The sequence below is a fragment of the Phaethon aethereus genome (assembly GCF_964289735.1).
Source record: "Phaethon aethereus genome assembly, chromosome: 3".
In the NCBI taxonomy this organism is placed as follows: domain Eukaryota; kingdom Metazoa; phylum Chordata; class Aves; order Phaethontiformes; family Phaethontidae; genus Phaethon; species Phaethon aethereus.
The window spans coordinates 22,234,902-22,256,537 of NC_138576.1; positions in this window are offsets into that span (position 1 = coordinate 22,234,902).

Below are 21,636 nucleotides of genomic sequence, written 5' to 3' on the forward strand. Positions count from 1 at the left end.
CACAGGATTCAAGGTGCAGCCTCACCAGTGCCAAGTACAGGGGCACAATCACTTCCCTACTCCTGCTGGCCATCTTGGCCACCTGGGCACACTGCTGGTTCATGTTCAGCCGGCTGTCAACCAGCACCCCCAGGTCCCTTTCCGCCGGGCAGCTCTCCAGCCACTCCTCCCCAAGCCTGTAGCATTGCATGGGGTTGTTGTGGCTGAAGTGCACTTGGCCTTATTAAACCTCATACAGTTGACCTCGGCCCATCGATCCAGCCTGTCGAGATCCATCTGCAGAGCCCTCCTGCCCTCCAGCAGATCAACACTCCCACCCAACTTGGTGTCATCTGCAAACTTACTGAGGGAGCACTCGATCCCCTCATCCAGATCATCAATAAAGATATTGAACAAGACTGGCCCCAGAACCGAGCCCTGGGGAACACCGCTTGTGACCAGCCGCCAGCCGGATTTAACGCCATTCACCACGACTCTCTGAGCTTGGCCAACCAGCCAGTTCTTTACCCAGTGAAGAGTAAACCCATCCAAGCCACGAGCCACCAGTTTCTCCAGGAGAATGCTGTGGGAGACGCTGTCAAAGGCTTTACTAAAGTCCAGGTAGACAACAGCCACAGACTTTCCCTCATCCACTAGGCGGGTCACCTGGTCATAGAAGGAGATCAGGTGGTCAAGCAGGACCTGCCTTTCATGAACCCATGCTGGCTGGGCCTGATCCCTTGGCTGTCCTGCACATGCCCTGTGAGCACCCTCAAGATGAACTGCTCCATGATCTTCCCTGGTGTGGAGGTCAGGCTGACAGGCCTGTAGTTTCATGGATCCTCCCTCCAGCCTTTCTTGTAAATGGGCGTCACATTGACAAGCCTCCAATCGTTTGGGACCTCCCCTGTTAACCAGGACTGCTGATAAATGATGGAGAGTGGCTTGGCAAGCTCCTCTGCCAGCTCTCTCAGTACTCTTGGGTGGATCCTATCAGGACCCATAGACTTGTGGGTTTCCAGGTGGCTTAACAGGTCCTTAACTGCTTCCTGCTGCATTATGGGAAGTTTATTGTGCTCTCCATCCCTGTCTGCCAGCTGACAGAGCTGAATATCCTGAGGATACTTTGTCTGGCTATTAAAGACTGAGGCAAAGAAGGCATTAAGTACCTCAGCCTTTTCCTCATAGCTTGGTGAAAATGTTACCCCTCCACATCCAATAAGGGATGGAGATTCTCCTTGGCTCTCTTTGTTGTTAATATATTTGTAAAAACATTTTTTTTGTCCCTTACGACTGTGACCAGATAGAGTTATAGCTGGCACATGATGCATGGGGCTGGCTGACTCACCCTAGGCAATCCCCTGGATGGACTTTCATGAAGGTCCTCATGTTCCTGGCCCTCAAGTCCTAGAGCCTCATATCTGTTGTGTAAACGTAGCTGGGATGGTGAGGGAGGCTGGGAGGGGATTCGCCTGCTGCCCCGAGCAGGGAGCTGTTTCCATTCCCCCTCGCCTCTTTGGTCCCCTCCTTCTGCCTGGTGTCAAGAGGGCAGGGGATCCCCTGCTGCTCGTGAAGCCTCCACCAGCTGCCCCTGCCTCAGGGACAGTCGGGTATGGCTCCACGGATCTGTCTCGCTCTCGCACTCCCTGATGCTCCCCAGCCTCTCCACAGCCTCTGCCAGCTCTGCCCCAGGCTGAGCAGGTCGCTCCCCTGTCACCCTGCACACAGGTGTTGTCTCCACTGGCCTCTGACATGAGTGACAGGCTTAAACTCCTTTTTATCTGGGTGTGACAGGCTATGTCCTATATATATTGGGACAGATAAAGAATTAATACTTACTTACATATTTAGTCAGAGATAACCTGGAACAGTAAGGATTAAGTAACATGTTCAGAAATGTTGCATTAATTTCTTATATCCTTAAAGTTCTAAATAATTTCCACAAAAGTTCTCTCATTTTCTATTTCCCAGTCTGCTATGATTTTTAGCAGGAGGGAACACGTGGTGTAGGGAAGCTCCAAGCTGTCAAGATTCTTGGCCATAGGTTCTGCATATAAGGATGAGAGATTTTTCTGGAGTGTCCCTATTAATCTACAGAGCTTAAACCTGGGTGCTACTGCTACTATCTTTATTCAGCCAGTAATACAAGTCTCAAAACTGGGCTCCAGCTGCTGAAATTAGAGGTTCAAATAACTTGAATTAAGAAATCGATAAATGAAGTTAACATTGCTATAACTTCTTCTAATTTAGATTTTTCTTTTTGCTGGAGCAGCTAACATTAGGACTCTTTTTACTTAACAGAGATTTAAATAAAATTTATGTATGCCTTTTCATTAACACCCAGGGACTCTAGGTCTAAAAATATTTTGAACATGGTGACTTTGGTACACTTCCAAAATGTTTGTTAGGTATTTAATCTGATTTAAAGTTGTTTGGCTTTTGCTAGCTAGTTCCTTTTTGATATTCAGGATTTCAGGGATGCTCGTTGTTTTGTTTCTGAATGTCTCCTTATTAGTAATTTTGAATGTACATCCTGAAAAAAGTGTTAGAGCTAAATGAAATATGCATTTTTTAAGATTTTTTTTTAAAGGAAATTGTAAGTGCTTCAATTTCTTAAAAATATTATTCAAATTTTGCTGAAGACTCAATCATAACAAAAAATAGATCTTCCATCTCCCCACCAGTGGAAAATATAAAATAAAGGAGACACTATTGGAACTAAGGTCAGAGTGTTTTCGATTACGAGTGATTGTTAGTGTGGCAGAAAATTTCACCAAAAGTTATATTTTGTTGTAAAAAACACAATTTCTTTGAAAGGCTCTTTTGTTTTTGAAAAGGAAGAACCATTAACCTCTAATCCTAAATGCCTCACAGTACTTCTTAATGACATATGAATTCTGATTAAGAAAGTTTACAAACTATCCTCACATGTGACACCACAAAAACAACAGACAGGTGGCTGAGATAAACTGCAGAATACTCTGCCATTTCTTCAAAGTGGGTTTTCACCTATATTTTGCCATGAGGTTAATAAGGCTTTTAGAATGATAATCCCCTAAATTTTCTGAAGTAATCTAAAATCTGTGTGTCTGTGGAAAGTATAGTTTATTCTTTCTTCTGTGCATTGCAGTAAGTTTATCTTATAGTGTTATTTAATTAGCTCTTCTACTACCTAAATTCCCTGTTGGGTACAAGTTCACATCATCCAGAAATCTCAGCAACCCATTGTCACCCACCTTTCCCAGTTGTTTTATTAAATGCATGTATTTTAGCCATTAATGTTTTCTTCAAGAATCTCAAATTAGCTGGCTGAAGAGGGACAACATCCACATAATACTGCCACCTGACAATCCAGCCTCTGAAACAAATAAACAGAAAAGATGTAGACAGTCAAAAGGGTGTAATAGTATCAAATCTGTGGAGGTGGGAACGGCTGTGAATAAAGTGACCTTCTCTATATAATAGTCATGTTCTAAATTTGGTACTGTCAGTGGGAGAAAGCTACTGACGACTCTTACCATCCTTGAGGATGTAGGATTATATAATGCATGCACATGTGTCATTTGCCTATTGCCTATTTGTTGAGAGTTTATCATAAATATGAAAGAAAAAAAGCCCTGCAGTGATTGCAGAAGCTAGTATGTCTGGAAAGGCAAGGAAAGGGAAGGAAAGGAAGAGTGAGAAAAAGGAGGTAATATAAGGATGAATATCTCCATTTTTCAGCTTCACTTTCTGGTTTTGGCATATAGAATTATGTTCTTCAATTCCAGCATACATCGAAGTGGACACTTTACAAATAACACCCCCCAAATTATTCCCCTGACAAATAAAAATTACTCTGCACAAACTAGCTATAAAGTTGGAAATGCCAAAGGGGGTGGGGGGGAGCAACCGACAAAAAAGAAATAAAGTTATGAGAGGTTTTCTAGGCAGCATTTTCTCTTAAGATCGCTAAGCTTTCACAGCCACCTTGTGAACAGCGGTAGCTGTAAGAGGCAGTTCCCTCAGTGTGACAAATAGCTATAGGCTGCAGGGGTTTATACTTTTTTTGGCCTTTCTTTTTTGGCTCTGCATTAGAGAGAATTGTCTAGTTTCCCCATAGCAACCAGGGGAAAAAGGGAGATGAACAAACTACTTGCCTGAGGCAAAGCACCTTTTAGTTTTTGGGTCATCTGACTGACTTGCTCAGGTAAATGACTCATGGTGTTTTAGAAGAACCTCAGAGCAAAATGTGCTATGCCACTGATCTGTCAGTAACATCCTTTTTGCCTCCACCTCCTCCTCCTCCTCTTTCCTGCAGAATATGTAGACACTGCTTTCTCCTGTTTTGGGTGAGAGCGTGCATCTTGACGGCCAATAGTTGTGAATCCCCAACAACAAAAAAAGGAAATACCTACTAAAGTGAATTCATTCCCACATGGGGCAAGATGTATTCTCTGTCACGTTAGTCATTACTTCATTTGATCCTAATGATGTTCTCAGGGTGATATTACCAAGACACTAGCTTTTAACCAAGAGAGTATTTAAGAATGCAGTATTAATACCAGTGAGGCATTAGGTGAACTAATTAATCATCCAAATTCTCATTTATTGGCTTAATTAATGGCTTCTTTCTGAGCACTTGGAATAGAGTCCAAATGTTACAAATATAGGTGTGCTGCTGTAGTTAAATGCAACGATGAAGATCAATCCGTTTATATTTGCCCTCACCACCACAATGTCTAGCCACTGAGCAGTCTGACACACGTCTGCAGTCACCAGGAAGGCAGCATTAATCTGCTTTCTCCTCACCTCTGCCACAGCACTGGCACTGCTGCTGCCCACCAGCTGGTGACGGCATGGTGGCTGGGGGAGTGAGAGAGAGCAGCTAACAAAGGAGACATGGGTCCCTCGCTATGGCGGTGGCAGGACAGGACAGTGCCAGTAATCTTGACAAGACCTCTGGGTCAGAAGTGTCCCTGGTGCTCTGGGTAGCCCTGCTACAGACACTTGGTCCTAGGAGATGTCTCTGTTCACGAAATCTGTGTCTTGGGTGATGGAAAAGTAATGGTCACTACCTATTCGATGGACAGAAGGACACATCCACCCTAAATTTGATGTATTTATCCTTCTGAAGCCATTGTGAGGTCAGAAATTGCTATGTCTACCACACATGGAAACTAAGCAACTTACTGAAGGTGACTTAAATCACTCTGGCAGAATAGGGACTCTAGCCAGGGGCTGTATCTGTACTGCCAAAGGGCACAAAAACCCAGGGAGGTCAATAAAGCAGAGTGCCTTGAATCTACTCTACATAAAGCTTAGTACACTCTAAAATGCCTTGAAAACATTCATAACATAGAGCTTTTGGTTTGTGTCTCCTTTGAGCCATATATGGTATACCAATGGCATTATAATTAAATATGTGATAGGAAGAGAGTCAGTTCAAAGCTTTTCAGATGTAATTTTATCAAAGTTGTAGGAGTGGAATTTTTGTATGAAAAAACCCCAACCTGTTCTCTGCACTGCAAATGGCATGAGGACACGTGGGAGTGCCCTGTTGGGATGGCAGAGAGTGCCAGGCATGGCAAAGCAGCACCCATACTTTCTGTTGGGAACTGTTCCTGGAAGAAACTTTCTCCAGAACCAGGCCTGGCTTGTCTCGGAGGGAACAAGCTGCTTCACTCCAAAGCAGACTCAGTGAAAAACAGCAGGCACAAAAACAAAAGGACTGTAAATCATGGAATTTCACAAGTGGACACATGTACAATGATAAGTATATTGTCAAGCATCATTAATAAAAGGAGAGGAAAAGGAATTTTTGTCTGATTTAAGGATGCAATAAAACTGTTTAAGTCACTAGAAGTAAACAGGATTAACAACTGAGCTCATAAATTGAGGTAGGATATAGGAGTGTGTTTTCAGCTTGCTATGATGCCTGTATCTAAAAGTTGGGTAGTATTTTCTTGCATCAAAGTCATGAAAACAGCCATCAACAGGCTTGAAACTCTACTGAGTTAAACATTGTTGGGACCAGATCTGAGTATGACTGTTTAAAGTATAATTTTAAATGTTTTGCCATGACAATGGGAAGTTGTCCACAGGACCACAGGACCATTCGAGGCCAGCTGGAATAAAACTTTTTGAAATGTATACAATGTCTATTCTGGGCTCTTGGCACAAACTATATCACACTCAAATATATATATTCCTATTGGGGTGCAGGTAGAGAAAACTGGACATAGCTTGCCTGCTCATTGGGGTTGCAGCAGAAAAGTAGTAGTTTTGATTGTTCTTTCAAAGAAGAATTTTATCCATTGAAATCAGTCAAACTAGGCTGGGGTGAAATAAGAATAATAGAGGAGTAATTGGGACTCAACATTAAAAAAATATGGCAGAGACTTTCATATTTTGTAATAGTTACATCTCGGATGAAAAATTTCTCAGCTGTGCTGTGTGTGATCACACCATTATTATCAGGTATAAGGGGAATAAATTTAAAAGCAAACATATAAAGTCTGTATTATTAACTATTGCTCTGTGAATCATGAATAATTTCAGTTACTAATAAGCAATCATTTTCTATTTCAGAACAAATTGCTACCAACCTCATAAAACTGTCATTGCAAATGCTGGATAAGTGAATATCATGAAGATATTTTTAATGTAAATAGTATTTGTGATATTCTTTATTTTTAATATGGCAGATTAAAAAAAGTCATCTCGGGTAACACTTAAGTAAACCTAAAATGAAGAAGTATGTATTCCATTGGAAAGTTGAAAACATCAACCCAGTCACAGCTGAGGTGGAAAAAATCATAGAATTACATAATCCCATTACAGAATGGATTTGGCCCATGGCAATACATTTGCCTGATATTCCTGTGTCATAGAAGAAGAATACAATCATGCCACCTGTTACACCTCATTGGTATCTGATGCATCTTGTAAACTTCCACAGCCTGAAGGGAACCAGCCAGCAGAATTCGGCTTCAATAGCTCTCCACATCTGCTCAGCTTCCATTAGGCTCATCAGATTTTCTTTCATTGCAGAACTCATTAGCTGACATTATCCTATTCTTACAATTCTTTTGCCAGAAATAAGTAATTCCAGATATGACTATTCAGGAAATTATGATCACCAGAGAAGATTATGGAAAGGAAGAAATAGTTTACTAGAAAAAGAAATATTTACTAGCACTAGTAAATGAAATTTATCTTCACCTACAAGTTACAAAGAATTCACATTTCACAAATTTTTCAAAGAAGCCGTAAAAAAATTAAAGTAGAAAGGATGTATTTTACTTTGAATGTCTAAATATGCAGGAAATATTCTACCAGCTTGGTGTTTTTTCTCTCTGGCCCCTGAACATTCAGTCATTTAAATATTAATAATCAGTGATTTGCTTCAGTTTACTCTCTATTCTTTAATCTTTATTCATTAATTAATGAAATATTCACGGTCCTTTGGCACTATAGACAAAAAAAAGAATATTGAACTGGGTCTGAAGGTTGCATAGCTAAATGAAGTCAGACTGTGGAAAGTACTCCAGAGAGCCTGCCTGTTGAAAAGTCTCATATTTAACACCTGAGTTGCATCACTGACTCAACAGAATAGCTATCTTTATATCTCGTATACACGACGGAGAGGAAATAATCAGGCCTATTTTCACTACTGTAGAGTGTTGGCACTTAATTAAAGATGGTAATCTAGAATCTCTTTGCAGAGAATGGAGAAATTCAGGAAGCTCTGTGGCTATGTGCCTGTGTCTGCCTGTGTGTGTGTCTGTGTGAATTACGATGTCCCGAGGTAGTGTCGGTTTTAGCTCATCAACTAGAAATATGTCCAGGCAATCAGGTCAGATTACAGTTTTGATTTACATGATTTCAAGAAAGCTTTCCTTGATATTTGAAGTAAAATGAACAAAGGTATGCCCAGTTTAGAGGATAGTGTTGAATTTGGCAAGCAGATGTCTGATTTGGAGACAAGGCTGTATTTGTATTTATGAAATATTCAAAATAATTGTTATACTTTCTTCTAAGTGTATCGAACCCTAGCAGCATTTCTGGAGTTCATGCGATAAATTCAGGTGAAGGTATTTCAGAATGCAACCTATATAAGCCGAGATTTTAATTTTTTTTAAATGGAAAAATTTTAATCATTTACATGATTAGAAGATAATGTTTTGTATTTATTTATATTTTTGTTAAAAAGAAATTTAACTTCCATAAACAGAGAATTTACTAAACAGAGTAGCAAAGTAAGCTGTATTATATATATTAAAAAAATAGGATTATTGATTTACTGATTGGAAAACTATTATTGTAAGATGCACAGAAACTTAAGTGTCAGTTCTTAAGAAAGAATTTGATTACTCATTTCAACAGGCACTGTTCAATTAATAGGATCTGCTTGAAATGGAGCTCAGTCAACAGCTCTGCATTTAAATTGTTAGCAGAATTAATTTCAGTGAAATTTACTGGTATTCTCATGCTCAAATCTATAGCTTGTAATTTAATTCCTGACAAGAAGTGAAATATTGGAATTCTATCTCTATCATACTGTTGTACACTTTCAGCATTCGGTTATAGTGGGTACAGCATCCTGAAATACAAAGAAGTCAGTGAATGTTGAAGTGGACTGTGATGTACGATACTTCTGGTACAATTTGGAAATATATCCTAAGGCAAATTTGATTCACATTTCTCTTAAGGATATTTGATGGGATTGTCAAAATCCCTACAATTTTATGTTTGAATGTCCAAGAGTAATAAAATATTTTAAAATGGTTTAAAAAATATGATTACTTGGAAAAAACACAGCAGGTTTTATTGAAAAGCCTTAAAAAACTTTGAAAATATTCTGCTACGTCTTCCACCACCAGGTAGCGGCTGTGAGAGACCGAGACATGGGCCTTCCGCCTCAAGGCTCGCTCGCCTTGGCGAGAACCCCTTCGCCTGGCGGTGGGAGGGGTGCAGGGCCATGGAGGCCTCCGATTGGTGCTACAGGGCCCCATCATGCACCACCGAGTCACGCGACAGCCGTGAAGCCTACGCGCATGCGCAGACGGGCAGGTACGTGTCGTTGTCATGGAAATCGCAGCCCGTGAATGAGAATAAAAGGGACTGCCAAGACAAGGGCGCGCGCCGCCGGCATGCCCGCCGCCGAATCATCGAGAAGTTCGGGCGCCGCGGATCCATGGTGGTGACTTTCCTTGCAACTTTACCCCGAATGCTTGCTTGTTTTCTGTCTTTTTAGTCCATTCTGTCCTATCGCTGTTAATTTTTTACTTTTGATAATAAGATACCGCTGCCAGTTTCTTATTTTATTTTTGATAATAAAAGTTGTTTTGGGTATACGGCATTTGACCTCGTTTGTGTCTTAATCTCGCTCTTGGGATCGTATCGAAAGCTCCCCCGACATTGGATTAGGACAGTGGCTAATGACAGGACATCAGTTTGAAAATGGTGGGAATTTTGTTGTGATTGAAAGAGCTGAAGATGAATTTCAAAATATTTTAACTAAACATCTATAATATATCGAAAAATTTCATTGCATTTATCCTTTATTTACATTATCCTTTAATTACTGAACCATCTGGGGAAAAAAAAAAAGCCAAAAATATAAAACTTATAAATAATTTTTTTAAACTGTTTTAAATTCTTTCCTGTCATAAATATTTCTCTGAGAGTGTAGGGACTCTGAAAATGTATGAAAATCCTATTTCAATTCTAAACACATATGAAAAAAGTCAATTTTCTAAATTTGGCACAGCTCTATTCTAGAGAATTTTCTAACGAACATTAAAGTATTTTTTTGTAAAAAGTAGCAGTCTAAGCCCAAATGAAGGTGCTGGAATATACATGTGTTAACTGAATCTAGTGGGATGCTAAGAAATACTATATCCTTTTCTATTCACCACTATGTGAAATTTTTGCTATCCCTTAATTCTTAAGAATGATAATACATTTTTAATACCAATTTTTCTCTCTATACTTTTGCCATTGAAATAAGTTGCTTTTGTACTTGCTATGAATTTGTATCTTTAAGAGATGAAATTACTGGACAAGTTTGTCTAGAGAAAATAAGTTGAAATCTTGTACAGTGAATCCTTTTAAAAAAAGTAAGCAAACAGGAATTTTGCTGGGATCTTACACTAAAAATAAATAACAATTTGTTCCAATATAAGCCAATTTTATGGTGGAAAAAAGCAATATTTTTTTTCTTTAATTATCAACTCTTCACATAAAGTGTGATTTAAAGTTAGAGTTGTTTCTTGGCAATTAATTTGGATATTCTAGCTCATCTAGAAACTGAATATGAATCACCAAGATGTCAATCTCAAGATATTCAGCCTGGCGTCTGTTTCAAATTCAATATGTTCCAGATGAGACAATTTAAAATCTGAATTTCTCTTGAATTAACTCTTTGAAGTTTGAGATTCATTATTTAATATAATGAAAAGTATTTATTAATTTCTTAGGTTCACTTAGAAAAGTATAGGTAAACATTTTTTTTTTCCATTTAACTTTCCTCTCTGTTGTAGGTTTTTGAGCCAAATTTGGCAGTACCAGTAATGGATAAAATAGCTGGCAAATTCAATTTAATGAGTTGAAGCACTGTGCTATGTTTTATTGACGGATGTTAGTCTGATAAAGTGAGGAATGTCAGCATACTTAATCTAGTCAATTACTGCACTTGTTTTATCCTGTTTAATGTACTTGAGAAACAATGGAAATGGTCACTAAAACCTGGCACAGTTTATTTGACATTATCATAAATGCAATGGCACTATGATTTAATAGTATGAATTCAAGGTGCAATTGCACAGTATTTAAGCTACTAGGTATTCAAACTTACTCAAAGCGTTCTAAAAAATTTTTGGATGGGTTTTTGGTTTTTTTTTAAATGCCAAAATAGCTTCAGAATCTGACTTGCAGCACTTGTTTGGGCAGAATTCCTAGTATCTGGTATGATGTTATTAATAGACCTATGGTAGAAAGTTTAATTAAATGATTTTACTTACAAGCAGTAGAATAGACAGCTGTCAAAAATGTCACCTCGAGTGAGCAACCATAAAGAATATTGGACAGATACAGATGAATCTGCAAGTAATTGAATTTAGCAAGTATTCTATAATATTTCCATAATTAAATTCTTGCATCTGTCAAGGAAAAGAAATTTGTTCCGCCTAGTTCAAGTATTTTTCACAGCACAAAGCTGGTCATTCCTAGGATGAAACTGACAGTAAGCAGAAAAGCAGAATGCAATTTAAAGAATTTATTCAGTGAATAAAAGAATAACTTAAATGTGTGAGTGGGGTTTTTTGTTGTTGAAAAATACCGATACAGCCAAGTTTAAATGTCCTGCAGAAATGTGCTAATTTAATTGCACTCTCTTAACTTTTCTGTCACCAATCCATGATTTTTGTGTCCATTAAGTTGACTCGCCTTAGGCCTGAGAGTAGATACATCAGCCCTCTGCAATTTTTGTCAGGGTTGATTAAAATGTCATTTTAATTCTTTTCTTTTCAAAATAAGATTTCAGAACTTGCAGTAGACACAAAATGCAAAAGTTTCACTCCAAACCAGAAACATTCATTTTCCCATTTCAGTATTTTCTGTGGAGTGGATTCTAATTAGCCCAAACTGCGTTCAGTCTGTAGCTTCTGTAGCACTCCCAGATGCCCCAGGAGCCTTTCTGTAAAGCCATGCTGAGAGTTGTCTGCAAACCTGCTCAGTGCCAGCTCTCACTGATCCTTCCAAGCCTCTTGGAAAGCCACCTTACTATCATTGCATGCAATATTTAAGAGTTTCATGGCCCCCAAAGAATTATTCACATTCTGCAAAGCATCTTTATGAATGCCCTAGGTTTAGTAACACATACAAGATACAGGGCAAAAACAACAAACTCACTACAAGCACTCTTCAAGTCTCTGCTCATGTCCTGAAAGCTCTGCGCAGAGTGGATAGACTTCTCAATCTTGTTTCTGCCTATTGTTTGCATCAAAGTATCTCAATAATATCCCTGTTCCGTCCTTCAGCTGGGTCACTTAGGAATAATATTTTTGTTCCTGTTTCCATCCATTAGGTGACTCATTTATTAACCCTAGCCATATTGAAATGGCAAGAGTCAGATGCTGAAGTGTTAAGTAGGTCATTGAACTTGATGACTTGATGACTTTTTGACTTCTATCTTATGGCAGATCAGGTATGGAAGTATGAAACATCTGTCTTGCTTGTGGAGGCTTTGAATTAGCATGATGGTTATGGGTATCAAAATGAAGGCCAGTGAAATACGAGGCTGAAACACCATTTTTGTTTTTTAATCAGATGAGTCACTGACACTTAGAATTACAACAATATGGTATATTAAAATACTATTTTTAAAGAGAAGCAGGTAATTCTGAAAATAATCAAGTTTCTTCTCTTTGCAGAAAACTTATTTGAGAGTATTAAAAATACCCCCAACAGATGTTGTGTTTGTCGACATACAAGCTGTTAGTGTTGTTTTATTCTATTAAATTACTTTGCGCTCTCTCTGTTTTTCATATTTGACCTGTAGTATACACCTTTCATAATTCAGTAAAATCTTACAGTATTAGATTTCAAGTATCTTAATCTTTTCTTCTCAACACAGAAAAATAGCAAGAATATGTGCATTTATCATGGTGTTTCAACACATTTCTTTAAAGGAGAAAGAGAAACATTTCCCTTCCTTAGGAAACAGTTTTATTTTCAACAAAAGAGGAAGTAAAAATTTTTTGATACGTAAATTGGGGAAAGAAACTAATATTACAAATGAAACTGCACCCATTTTGCAACTGAGCAAACAGAAAATCCATAAAATAAATGCATTTCTCAGACTGAAACAAAAATATCATCTATAATTGTATATATACACTATAATAATATAACACTGTAATGGCTATTGACATGCCTCGCTTCCACTGACACATTCTAACTAAAAGCTGGCACAATAGCTAGGATTATTAGACTGAAGGATTCAGATGAGAGAAGGGAGCAATAATCCAACTCACAGAAATCCTAATTTAGCAATCGGAAAAAAGGTCAATGTTTAACCAAATGATTCATTTTTAAAGACAAATTTATTTTTATGATTCTTAAGCCAGCGTCAAATAGGACTGATGAATTCTTTCACAATCTTTTAGATGCTGTAAGTCAGTGAGATTTCCATACTAGCTGTGTGTCACCTTGGAGGTAAGCAGAATGAAGATAGTTTATCGGTGGCAAGATCTGCACTGTCTAATTTAGTTTTCAAGTCAAAACCAAAGGTAATGCTGCCTTCCAGCCCAGCTCTGGATTCGCAGACTACTGAAAACAGTGCAAGTTCCAGGGCCTTCCAGAGAGGTCCCACCCAGGTACAGTAATAGGTGTAGATACAGCAGGGATAGAACTGTGACATAATGAAGAATTGTGCAATGAAAATGTTAATTAGCTGAAATGGGAAAGAAAAAACAGACAACTTTTGGAGATACTGCAACCAAAAAGGTCTTTGTCTGCACAGAAGTGCAGCAAAACGGCTCATTCTGCAAAGTGTCGGCTGTTTATAACAGAAAGTTATAGAGCCACAATGGGGACTTACCTCCTGCATCCCTGTGCCAAAACCTAACCTGTGCTGAAATTACAGAGAAGAATGGGTTTAACTTTAGGCCAGTAATTAGTTTAATCCTGAGGCCAGAGACTCACAAATACTTGATTTGCAACAGATTCCAAACAGAGCTTCATGCATGTGATTTTAACCAAAATCAATAGGGAGACCCATGTAGTTGCTCAGTCAAAACAGCATTTCCGCTGTTAAATCAATTTATGTGGAAAAGAAAGTGACCTCTTAGGAAGGAACCTACATGAGAAGGTAGAGAAAAGTTGTTTCTCACATCTTCTTCCTCTTCCCATCTGTGGACAACGTGTTTTTGTACAAATAAAGATCAAAACGACTCAAAAACGCATACTTTCTTGCTCCTCCCTCCAGGAGAAAGTGTTATTGGCTTGTCCACCAGGATTCCCTGAGTTAATAAGACACAAGCACTTTTCATAGAAAGTGTGAGAATGTCAAATTCAGACCCAGACAGTATTCACTAATTGAAGTTTCACTGCGCATTGCTTCTGAAGGTCAGTGGTTCCTTTGTATTGCAAAGTAGCTGCACAAAGGAGGACACCAGCAGCAGGAACAGCACTTGGTGTTCAAAACTGCATAGGAAGGAAAACCCAGAGGAGCTGTTGGGAATTTGTTAGGGTGTTCTTTTTGAAAGTATCACATTTTTGTGGTCTTGATTACTGAACATAAAGTCCCATTTCATCAGGCAGTGAATTCCTTAGCATATATTCTCATATCAAAGGCATTGGCTCCCACCTACTAAAACAGTATATTATCAGGACTCAGAAAAAACAGATAAATCATTTGGTGCCTTTAAGCAACATTGTGTTTCTGCATTCTGAAAGCTCTCCATATGTCATGAAATGCTTTCCAAATCATCCAATCATTCCATGGTTGGATTAGTAAAAGATTCATGCATAGGAAAATAGGCAAACATATAAGTAAGCTTCCAGATTATCTCTAACAGAGACAGAGAAGGAACTGCAGGACTTGTAATTAAGAGTTTGTACACTTTTCAGGTTTAACAAGTGAAATTACAGAAACATCTGGGAAATGTTGTGCTTCTTATCATGTCCACCTCTATAAAACAAGGTATTTGCTTTTGTTTATTGCCAAAAACACGGGTAGTGACATCTGAGTTGCTCTTGATGGTGTCCTTTGAACCTCTCTTGCCCAGAAATACTGCCAAACTCTAGTGGGGTTTCCATGTGTATGGTGAAGAAAGAGAGCAGGGGGACATCTATAGGAAGTGTAACAACTAACAGCTGGATCTGACCACTTAGCGTGATGTATATTGTGGCAACACAAACAATCCAAGCATGTCTCCATCTCCACAGAACTTTCTTTTGATTTGAGTTAGGAGTATAGCAGGAAAACTATATTTCTGGTAGCTTAGGATAATATTGTTTTCATTGAGCATAAGCAATGTGTTCAGTGAGGCACCTTGTGGGACAAGGTACTACACAAAACATGTAATGGTTTCAGCTGCACAGGTTCACTTTTATTTGTGTCCTGGAATATGAAAAGCTATATTTTAGTTGCCAGAACTATCCTCCATAAAGTTTTAAGTAGGCTACTCAAAGATACCTTCAAGTTTTCCTGCCCAATGAGTTTCCAACCTCCATCTCTCCACTTGTTCTAGATACACCCATTCATATTTAAATTTCAGTCAGTGACTGTAGATTTTTTTTATTTTTTTATTTTTCATATAATCCTAGAATCATTTAGGTTGGAAAGGACCCTTAAGATCATCGAGTCCAACTGTCCAATTTCTTTATTATGTGGTGGAATCTGGGGTAAGATATCTTATTCTTGTGCTGCTTTAGGTCTCTCAGGAAAGGTTGCTAGGTTGTAGGGTTAAGTTTACTTTTATCTTTCCTTTTTTAAATTTTATTTCCTAAATTCACCTTGTTTAAATTGGCACAATAGTTTTCCAACTGCCTTTGCCATATAATTGTATAGACTCTTAAGGTGGGATTTGCTCCTGAATTTAGCTATCAGTAACAGATATTTACATCTGGACAGATCAAACCACATGCTCATTAGTCAATGGATAGACACTACTAGGGCAGAGTTCTGAAGTCCTATTTTAGAGCTGAAGATGTGATGAGATGGCTTGCAAGTTCAAACAATTTTTTTCCTAGAGGGCACAAAGATGGTAAGTTCAGATATATACATTTCATCAAAGGAATCTTAGGATAAAATTTTGATCAGTATGGTAATCAAGATTATTAACTGGAATTTATAATGCTAAGTCCTCTGGAAATCTTTGAAATTTTCATCTGCAGACACTGAAGCTGCACTGACTTCTGAGTGGTCCGTATGCCTAAGTCCATACAAAACTCAGTGATATCCTTAAAGTCTTAAGTATTTTATTTAAGACACCTGGGGTTTTTTCGAATGAATTTATCAGGCAATTTGGAACCTAGTTGTTGTGAAAGTGGTGGACATTGTGTATTTTTTGTGAATTCTAAGTTATGGTATCATGCAGCTTCCTGTCTCTCCCTTGAATATTGGAAATTTTCATCAGCTCCAGTGCAAGTTGCTGGGTAATGGGACATTTAGAGCATGCAAAAAGAGCAGATGTAGACACTCTTATTCTTAAACAGTGAAATTCACGAAAATGTTCCTTTTTATCAACATATTTGTAGAGTTTACTTCAAAAGTAATTGTCATTTTCATCTTGTGTTACATCATATTGGCGGATAAAGTTAGCAAGGGCAAGTTATTATCATGTAGTTTATTAGATGCAATCAAGTGTACAAGCAGAAGGGACGTCCTGATGAGAAGACAGAAGTCTTGAGAAATTACTGTCATTGTGCATGAAACTGAGGTCACGCCTAGAGAGAGGCTTGGATTAATGATCTGTCAGTTTCTGTAAACACACATTTCAAATACCATGAACCCTCTGTGACTGTATGACAATTACTTTAAATAGAGAATGCTTTTAATGTTTGTTGGTATTATAGCTATAAATATCAATGAGTTGTTTAAAAAAATCTGCTTGTCATATACGGACCTTTTTACTTGAAGTATATTAGACCGTTAAATTGTTAACTATTACTTATCCTCAGAAAATATATATCAGTAAACTACTAGGAATGGAATTACAGGAGCTATCACAAGCATATTTCTTGATGACTGATTTGTTCATTAAGTCATCAAAAGTCAAAGCTGTGGTGCTCATCCTTCAGCTCTCTGCAACAGCCGATGAAGTCAAAGGGAATTTGTTCACTGGCTTCAGGGGGTGGCCAATTGAGCTTCCTGCCCTTCTTGAGATGTGCAGGACCTTCTGGGTAAAAACTCTCTGAATTGCTCCCTGATTGCATTGAATTCTGTGCTCTATTTAAATATTCTATAGTTGCAGCATTGATACACACTAATTCAGCAAAGTTTCTAAGCAAGGTTTAGTTTATGTGTGAATGCTGGATGGCAAAACTGCCTCCATAGTTTTAGTCAGACAGTATAATCTGTTTTGGCATCTCTGTGAAAATTGACTCAATCTGCAGGAGCCTGTTTCCTTTTCTGCAAATGCAGGAATATAAAATAACTTTCTGCCGTGGGTTGTTGATGGCATAAGGAGATGTTTTTGATTACAGAAGGGATTTTCTGAAATCATAAACAACATAGAAGTTTACTCATTAACACGGAAAAACAAATGACCTTATCTGAGATCTCATAAGAATCATATCTTTTACAAAGTTATTGTTCTAGGCTTGGAAATAATGAGAATTTTACTGTTTAGAAAGAGTTAGGGAGAAATTCAGAATAAATTTCGGGAAGAAAACAATTAATAATTCAACATTATTTCAGGCTAGAGAAGCCCCAGTGCCTTTGGCATTTATAGTCATGACATTAGTCTTCTTGAAGGCGTAAGTAAATAATCCAATCTAGCATTTAGCTAGCCCTTTCTATCCTTCTCTTCATTGCTCATTTGCTAAACATTCTTGTTTAACAGGCCTACTCCCTATGTCAGCCTATGTTGCAGCTGGTTAAGGTGAACATGACGAGGTTCCTTTAGACCGAAGACATCTGTCTTTGGCCTAAACTGTCTCCATTCTAGCAGCTGTAACCTTGCTGTTCCCACAGTGCTTCAGACAGCGTAGATCACTTGTTGCCAGGTAGGCCCATTTAGTTAAAGTTGGGATGGGTGGCTGCAAAGAGTTCTGCTGTTACAATTCCTCACCCAAGACATATTCACGTCATTTTCTTATCATTACACACGAAACACAATAGCATTTTAATCCTCTTACCCAAATACCCAATTACTCAAATACCCAAAATAATTTAAATGACCAAGAGTCTTTTAATCCCATCTGCACTAACTTTCATTGTGTCTTGTGTGATGCAGCACCATGTCGCTCTGTGGTAAGAACTATTTCTGTCACACCTGTTTAGTCAGTAACATTTGGCATCCTGTGAAATGCAATCCAGCTTGAAGGCCAGTTCAGAAACCCAGTCCATAAAGAAACACAGAAAACAAAGTCAGACTTGTAAATAGTACTAGAAAAGAAATGCCGAAGTGCAAGTATTTCTCCTTTTTAACCTTTTGGAAGAGAAAGAAGATTTAGATAAAGTTATGACACAACATGGAGAGGAGAAGAATAATGAGAGTGAATCTTTTGGAAATTCAGTTTTGTCTTTTCTCCTTCTTGCTATGTAGTAGACAGTTAATATTTTCATGGCCTCACACCTCAAATGTAGCAATTGCATATATTTTTAACTGTAGCAAAGAAAAAACATCTATATCCTCCACCAGAAATACTATTAGGCTGTTATGGATAATAAAAGGAATAGTTTGACTTACTGGAACAGTAAGTCTGCTATTGTCATGATTGAGCTTTAGAAGCAACAGTCTGCATATATAGCATTTAGAATGCCAGCCACTCTACATTTAGAAAAGTCAGACTTGCTTGTTGGTTTGCAGCAGTGTTCCCTGCTGCACTGAAATGTGCTCAGAATAAACTGTAGTGGAAGAAAATCTTGCATTTCTGGTTTTCCTCTCTCAAAAACACAAATAAAGTGGAGTTGTTTGGCATTTTTCTTATTAATACGCTCATTCCTTTCTAGTCCTTCTTTGAGACTCATGTAATTTTCAACTCACGTCTGGAATCTCCTTTTCTAAATAAAGGACAATATAATTCCAAGGTCTTAGTCTGTCAGTAGGATTTCTGAGTGCTCAGGGCCACACTAGGAAAGACATAAAGTTGCTGCTTTTGTGGACATTAAAAGACATTTTTCACAAACAGTCCAGTAAGGAGACAAATCATTCTAAACCCAAGATATAAGTAATTGATTTGTTGGAGGTGAATTATTTATGTTCCTCAGTCAAGCTAGAATGGCACAAAGCAGTTTGTAGTTATTCTACACCTTAATTCCAACATGCTACCCTCAGACTAGGAGCAAGAGACATATAAAAAATAAATGCAGTCCTCCCAGTTGCCCCGACCATAGAAGTAATGTATGTTCTGGTGGGTTTAAAAAACACTGTTTGAAAAAAACAGTAATCTATGTTTTTTGTGTAAACAGATAAACTGAACATTTTACTTAAATTTTTGAAAACTGAATGTTTTTGCATCAACTCATAAGCATATTGGAATAAAAAAGTAAGACCATGCCTTAAAAGAATGATACTTTTGAAGGTGATTCAATTGTTCTGAAATCCTCCCCTAGGAGTGGGCTGATTCTTTGCCAAAGATCTGACTCAGGTTCAAGGCAAAGGAGCCCTCAGTGAAGAGCTCTTTCAGCAGCCTACGCCTTCCTTTGGTGGCCCTCTGCAGCCAAATGGTAATCTGGGCTTTTTCTCTCCCCACACACTAAACGTAAACATTGCAGGCATGGTTCTAGCCATTGCCAAGGACCCTTATGTATATCACAGATTTTAAACCTTAAAGCTCAGCTGAGCTTTTGCCAAGGAGCCAACTGAAAAAGTTCTCAAGAGAAATTATTTTTGCAAGTTAATCGTTCTTTTGACAGACCCTCTACAGCCCCACTCCAGATGCATCTCAGGTATTTGTGGCTTTCCTATCCTCACCTTAACTCTAAACCTAACCCTAACTCTAGATGTAGTCTGAGACTTAGCCAACCCTGGACCAGATTAAACAGTTATCAGAGAAAGTACTTTGCACAACATATCCTTCTTTGGCAGACTCTTTGCAGCTCCACTCCAAATGGTATGCTAGGCTTTGGCGATCTCCTATTCTGAATTCCTACTGTAAGCTTAATCCTAAATTTAAATCTTTGTATGGGCTGAAAACAAAAAAATACAGTCCTACCCCAGATGAAAAATTTATCATGGGATCATTTTTTTGTGTAGCGTATTACTTCCTTTGGCAGCCATTTTGCAGCCCCCAACTCTAACCCTAAGGCTATGCACAATTTTCTTGGGCTAAATCTCAGTGAAGTGCAAGGCCGAGTTTTAGGTCCAAAGAGAAATCTCTGAGTTTGTGACGTATCTACATATACTTAAACATGTATATGCATATACAGGGGGCAGGGGGGCTTGGAACCACATGATCTTTAAGGTCCCTTTCGACCCAAACTACTCTTCTATCATTCTATGATCCTATGTTCTATGACCTGTATCTGCATGTATTTCTATTTAAGTCATACATGTATGTGACTGATGCATGCATATATGCTTACATACCTACATGTGTAAGCTAAAATGTTCAGTAATTCCAACAGTACAAGAATGTGTTCCACAAATATATAATTACATGAAGTGTTTTTCCCCATTATAACATTTTATGTTCTGTCTTCAACACTGATGATGGCCCCTGGGACTCCCAGAGCACTGTGTTAGAAGACTGTGACTGAAGGAGTGATAAACTCCCAGACAACCATGAACTTCTTTAACACTTGTTGCTCCAGCTGGATGCACATAAGTCTATGGGGCCTGACAGAATTCATCCCAGAGTACTGGAAGAGCTGGCTGATGTTATTGTGGGTCATCGCTCCATTATTTTTCAATGGTCTTGGGAGTCTGGAGAGGTCCTAGTCAACTGGAAGCTGGCAAATGTCCTATTTTTTATTATTGAAAAACACTTGAAAGACAATGCAGTCCTTGGTCATGGCCAGCACAGGTTCACAAGGGGAAAGTCCTGCTTAACCAACTTAATTTCCTTTTATGACAAGGTTGATCCACCTAGTTGACCAAGGCAAGCCAGCAGATATGTTAGGTTTTTTTATTTTAGCAAAGCTTTTAATCTGTCTCTCACAGTATCCTTCTGCACAAAACGTCCAGCATATAGCTAGACAAGTCCGTAATACGTTGGGTGAGTAATTGGTTGGGCTCAAAGAATTACAGTAAATGGAGCTGGTGGCCAACCACCAGTGGGGTTCACCAGGGCTCAATTTTAAGAACAGTGCTCTTTAATGTTTTTATAAATGATCTGGATGCTGGATTCAAATGTATGTTAAGTAAGTTTGCTGATGATACTAAATTAGGCGGAGCTGTAGACTCCCTCAAGGGTAGAGAGTCCTTACAGAGAGTTCCGGATAGACTAGAGAGCTGGGCAATCGCCAGCTGTATGAAATTTAACAAGAGCAAGTGCCAGATTCTCCACTTGGTATGGGGTAATCCTGGTGATACATACCAATTGGGGGATGAGAGGCTGGAGAGTAGGCCTGCAGGAAGAGATCTGGAGATTCAGGTTGATGGCAAATTGCATATGAGTCAACAGTGTGCCCTGGCAGCCAAAAATGCCAACTGTGTCCTGGGGTGCATCAGGCACAGCATAGCTGTCAAGGGAGGTTGTTGTTCCACTCAACACTGCCCTGATCCAGCCCCACCTCGAGTACTGTGTGCAGTTTTGGGTGCCTCAATATAAGAAGGACATCAAACTATTCGAGTGTGTCCAGAGGAGGGTGACCGGGATGGTGAAATGTCTCAAGAGCAAGATTTATGAGGAGTGGCTGAGGTTACTTGGTTTTTTTCTCTTGGAGAAGAGAAGGTTGAGGGGTGACCTCATTGCAGTCTACAACTTCCTCAAATGAGGCAGTGGAGAGGAAGGTGCTGATCTCCTCTCTCTGGTGACCAGCATCAGGACATGTGGAAA